The sequence below is a fragment of the Cricetulus griseus genome (genome assembly GCF_003668045.3).
Source record: "Cricetulus griseus strain 17A/GY chromosome 1 unlocalized genomic scaffold, alternate assembly CriGri-PICRH-1.0 chr1_0, whole genome shotgun sequence".
NCBI classification, from domain to species: domain Eukaryota; kingdom Metazoa; phylum Chordata; class Mammalia; order Rodentia; family Cricetidae; genus Cricetulus; species Cricetulus griseus.
Genome location: NW_023276806.1, coordinates 252179985 through 252185984, shown reverse-complemented (window position 1 = coordinate 252185984; position 6000 = coordinate 252179985). Strand labels below are relative to the sequence as shown.

General features: G+C 37.0%; 1 protein-coding gene across 1 annotated transcript in view; it reads right to left on the bottom strand.

Annotated features, from left to right (window-relative positions):
• Tbc1d5 (TBC1 domain family member 5) overlaps positions 1-6000 on the bottom strand; it is a 433073-nt gene that overhangs the window by 318262 nt on the left and 108811 nt on the right. Inside the window, 1 exon segment of the mRNA XM_027394567.2 lies at positions 5555-5670. The gene's annotated coding sequence lies outside the window, so the exon portion shown is untranslated.

Below are 6000 nucleotides of genomic sequence, written 5' to 3'. Positions count from 1 at the left end.
TAAAATTGTCAAAACTTTACTCTGCTGCAATTTTGACTCATGTACTATAGATCATCTGATATTTCTAGTATATTAACCATCCACATTACCTCAGGTAAGAACCAATGGGGCCATAAAGTTGATTTTTTTTTTTCAAGACAGAGTTTCTCTGTATTTCTTTGGAGCCTATCCTAGAACTTGCTCTTGTAGACCAGGATGGTCTCAAACTCACAGAGATCTACCTGCCTCTGCCTCCCGAGTGTGTGCCACCACCACCCAGGAAGTTGATATACTTCTAATCATCATTGATGTACAAAACACACAGGTATATGTCTTGTAATTGCCCTGAGTTTCAGTTTGGCAGATCACCACACACAAAATAAAAGAGTATTCTTTGAACAATTATCTGATGCAAAGATTCACTTTCTAGATTGTTCCACATCATGTACAGATTTGGAAAGAGGATAATCAGTTACTTAAAAAAAAATTAATGGAAAACAAAATTTGGCTTGTTTAAGTATCATGATGCTTTGCTGATATTTAATCAGACAATTGTATGATAGCAGAAGTTCCTCCATAATGCAGGCTAGAAAAGTCTACTCAGTTTTATTTAAAATCTGTATGTGTTATAAAAGTACATAGTATAGAATTTACAAGAATGACACTATATAGATATGAAACTCATGACATATTGATTAAACATATTGAATGGATTTTAAAAACTAATTTATATAAATGACTATAATAGCCTATATTATGTTTTGCTATTGAGGCATATGGTAGTAAACTTGAATTTAATTTTAAATTTACATAAATATAAAATTCCATAATTTTATCCATAATGCATATGAAATGGCAATTAAAAGGAGGACTGTACTTTATATAGTTGAGACTGAAATCAATAATCTAGAAATTTAAGGCTTTTGTTTTGTTTTGGTTTGGGTTTTCTCTGTAGCTTTGGAGTCTGTCCTGGAACTCACTCTGTACACCAGGCTGGACTCGAATTCACAGAGATCCACCTGTCTCTGCTTTCTAAGTTCTGGGATACACACAACACACACACACACACACACACACACACACACACACACACACACACACACAACACACACACACATACAATTTATATACTATAGTCACAAATTACACTTCTGAAATTATAATCATGGTTTTAGGCACAAGAGAATTTTGTTACTATATATTTCTTTAAACTTCCAGAGCTCATCAATCTGAAAAAACTGGCTGGCCAGTGAACTTCAAGGATCCTCTTGTCCTTGCCTCACCCAGAATTAGGATTACAGGCAAGCACATTACAGGACTCCCTCAACAAAGGCACAGATACTGAAAACCATGTGTATATAATTGAAACTGTTACTTAATTATGATTATTTCAAATAACACTGCACTATAAGGATTATAAAGACATAAATACATTGGGAGAGGTGAACTTACTTGACTTTCTTTGGAGAAATAACAAAAGCAAAGATTAATTTTTTAGTCCATTATAAAAATTGAAAAATTTTAAGAATGCTTTTTGAAAAACTCAGGTGTATTCCATGAAAAATAAAGAAGATTTAGTCACTCAAGAAACTTGGTTATTAGCCAGTTGTAATGGCACATGACTTTTTAACCACTGTAAGTGGAATGTAATATGATAAATAAAAAAGACCCAGAGACTGATATTGGGGTTTAAGCTTCAACCTGAAGATCAGAAAAGCAAAGCAGCCAGCCACTAGCTGTTACTTACTCTACTTCAGACTGAAAGGCAATCCTGGCTCCACCAAACCTCAGACTGTAACTCTTCCTCAGCATGGCTGGAGAATCCTGAGACTTCAATGTCTTCCTATCTTCAATGTGGCTGGAGAATGAATGCCTGATACTGACTATTGAAGACCCTGCTCCTATCTTTTATACTCCTACAGTGCTGGCATTAAAGGTGTGTGATTCTAGGTGCTGAAATCATCTTTGTGTGAGCTGTTTCTCTTTAGGACTGGATCAATAGATCTGAGTGGCCTTGGGCTCACAGAGATTCATCTACCTCGTAATCCTCACTCCCAGGATTAAAGGTATGTTATCACTACCTCCTAGCTTCTGTCTGCTGGGATTAAGGTGTGTATCACCACTGCCTGATCTCTATAGCTTAAGGCTGACTTTGCTTCCTGAATCCTCAGGCAAGTTTTAATAAATCATAATATATCACCACAGTTGAAGGCAAAGGTAGACAGATCTCTGTGGATTTGAGGCCAGCCTGGTCTACATAGGGAGTTCCAGGGCAGACAGAGTAAAACACAAACTCAAAGGAAAAAAAGAAAGGGCAAAGGAAAGAAGAAACAAACTAACCAACTTGGCATGTAAGGGAGTCTGAAGCCTTACTTTGCTACTTCCTTGGAGCTAATGGGTATGACTCTATGATGCATCTTTATCATTTTCTGATAATAAAACTTATTCCCAATTCACATTATAGGACTTCAAGACAACAATCTTTTCTGAAGGTCTTTTATAAAATCTCAATGCCTCTTTGTCATCAAAATGCCATCAAGCCTTAAATTCCTGTATTCCTTTAGTCTTATTACAAGTACATTCAAATTCATGAGTTTCTTATTTAAATGTTTAAATTTAATTCCTTAATCCCCTTTTATTTTCACATTTTTCAACAGTCTCATACCCTATGAGCTACCATTTCAACTAACATCTTACAGACAACTGTCCTCTTTTAATATGCTTTTAAATCATCTGTTAATTGCACGAAAATCTGGAATACATCTTATATTCTATGCCCAACTTGCTGAAAAAAGAGAAGGTAATGGAAAAACAGGAATTCCTTCCATCTTTGATCCTCTCATCCAAGTAACACATCAACACCCACTAGCCAAGCAGGTACACCTCTTGGACAAAAGTAATTGTTGAGCAGTTGCAGACTGACAATTTGTAGCTGACCTACTGTCACAGTGTTCATACAAAGGCCATACTCTCCATAAACGCCTCCATATATTCAGTCATGCTACAAGACCACTCCTGCCATTCCTTCCAGGGCTTCTGTAAGGCTGAAACCTCATGACTGTTCTCGCTGACTGTAAAGGTGTACTTCCATGTGAGACTGTCCTCTTCTTTCTTAGCACAAGTGTCATGCCATCATTGCATTCTAAAGGCTTTGTTTTCTTGGTGCACCCTCCTTCTGTTACCTTCAATTTCCTAAGACTTTATTCCATGTTGGTATCTGATATATCTGGAAAATCACTCTAGTCATGTCATAGTTCTCATATTTCTAGCATTGTGGGGGAAACAAAGCTGCTGGAAGAAGCAAAGTGATTTTCTTTAAAGCTGTGCCCCTGGTAGGTCTAACACACCCTGGTAGATGGCCACACAACAAAGAGTATATGGGCAGCAGTAACAGAACTCAGTGAGTTAAAAGAAAAGAAAAGGAATGAAGACACAAAGTAGGTATGGAATAAGGAGTGGATAAAGGAAGTGATGGAGGAAGAGGATAAAAATGTAAAAAAAAAATTATGAAATTCTCAAAGAATTAACTAAAAGTATGTTTTAAAAGCACTCCTCTTTGGCAAACTAATCTTCCTACTAGTCTTGATTCAAAGTTGTTTTATCTTTTCATATACGCTGCGTCTTAATTCTTTAACATCAACATGTCAACATTTTGAAGGTCCTTCCTAAATTAAGAACAATAAACCTTCATCTTGCATCTCTAATAGGGAGATCTTCCCAAATACACAGTTCATTTTGCTTCAGGTCTCATTGCCATATCTTCCATCTACCTCTAGGCAGACAGACTCACATCACTCCACTTCTAAGGCACATAAGGGATCTCATGGGTTTTTTTCAGCACCTTACTTCTGATCGTCTGTTCCCTTTCTTTTTTGCTGCTTTGTCTTCATTGACTTCATATTTCCCTCCTTGATCTCAACAAGTTCCTCTTTTTCTCATTACACTGCTTAAAGCTACTCAACTTCTCCAAGATCCCCTTTTAAATCTCTCTTTATAATCCCTATTCAGTCTTGCTTGTACCTATAAAACACACCTACTTATCTTTGCTTTCCCAATGGGTGATGCAGTGCTTGAAGAATGCTAAGCAAATTATTAAATATGGTCATGCTAAGAATATTTACTAATGTTAATGATATCTAGCATGCATTTCTAACTGATCTCCTGGCCTTGAGAGATACATTTTTGTTCAAACATTTCCTAAAAATTTGTAATCAACATGGTATCCAGACAGAAGTCGTCTTCTTCAAACTCTCCACCTTGTATCTAAAACACCCAAGGGATAATAGAATCAATTGGCCATCCAAGACCCGACTTAATTCAGTTCCTCAATCCCACCTTCACCCGCCACCCCTGACCTAATATAATTTCTTAACTAGTGGCTGGGCTCTTCAACTCCTTCTCCAATTCTAATATGTAAAACAGATCACACCACTCCCTGGCTTAAATTGCTTCAAAAGTCAAAATGCCTGGCATTACAACTTGAAGCTCTTCTATGCCAGTCTTCCTGTTTCCCTTTTTCCTTCTAAAGGAAAAAAAAAATTTAAAGCTCAAACACAATGATGAATAAAGCTCTTCAGAAATACAATCTCAGGTCTCAATATTTCTTAGCATAAAAACCCAACTACTTTCTTGTAGTGTTTTTGGGGCTGCTGCAGCAGTATTTTTAATTTCTATCTGCTTTTTACTTTCTAGCTTTTAAACACTCTTCCCATGCCAGCCTATATGTTCTCTGAGAAGTCTCCCTGGAATTCCTCAAATTTACCTCCTCGGTGTTTTAAGAGTTTTGAGGTCTACTGTCACATTATTCTTTGCACTGGATGTTTTTCTTTTTTCTTTCTGTCTCTTTCATTTTTATGTTTTGAACACCAACCTATTTCCTATAAATCTCCGTCTCTTAAGAGAAAGAATCCTATTTTAACGTCTTTCATCCAGCTCCTTGTTTTGCCACAGGAGTAAGCAAAACTTGCTCAGTGGGGAAGTCAACATGAAAGAGAATAAAGATGTTTAGTATCTCTAGTTCTGAACTATTTTACAAAACAACAATATAACTGATGCTTGCTGCTTTATCCGCAAAGCAAGTTATATTTCTTTTCTTTCTTTTTTATTTCTATTTTATTATTTTATTTTATTTTTTTGGTTTTCTTTTTGAGGCAGGGTTTCTCTGTTCAACACCTTAGCTGTCCTGGAATGAGCTCTGTAGACCAGGCTGGCTTCAAACTCACAGAGACCCACCTGCCCCTACTCCGGAGTGCTACAGTACTAGGATTAAAAGGCCTGTGCCACCACTGCCCTGGCAAGCTATCTTTCTTGTTCATTTCTAGAAATCCATCCTAAAATACACTGCATGTGTTTTTGATCAAACAAGACCTATCAACTAACATTCAATGACTAACGATTCTAACATTTCACTCAGTTTGCATTTCTATGTGGCATTTTTGGTCTACTGATTCTACTATCTCCAGAGCAACTTTGGGCAGGCCTCATGTTTTAACCCAACCCAGGAATCTGAATATTTCTTGGCACTGTATCCTTGCTTACAGTTGCTACTGTCACATTCAGGACCCACTCACTATACCTTCTTCAAGATGCTCCTACTCTCAATGAGTCTGTCTTCTCTCCACTCTGTTCTGTTAAGTAGCACTGCTGGCAACCACGGTACCCAAACTTTTCCAATACAGGTGGCACAGTAGTCTGCAAAAGATATCCATTATTTATACATTGGCAAAGGAAAAAGAACATCTTTCTTCTACCTTCTCAGAAAAATACCAAGGCCATGCTATTTGTCTACCAACATTTTAGAGCAGTGTTCACAACCTTAATAATGCTGCTGCGCTTTAATACAGTTCCTCATGGTGTAAAACCCCCCCATCCATAACAATATTTTTGTCGCTACTTCACAACTGCAATTTTGCTGGTTACGAATTATAATGTAAACATCTGTGTTTTCCAATGGTCTATCAAACTCCAGGTATCCAGCAAAACCCAGGTGTTCAGTCATGAAAACTAGAATTTTATTCTTTA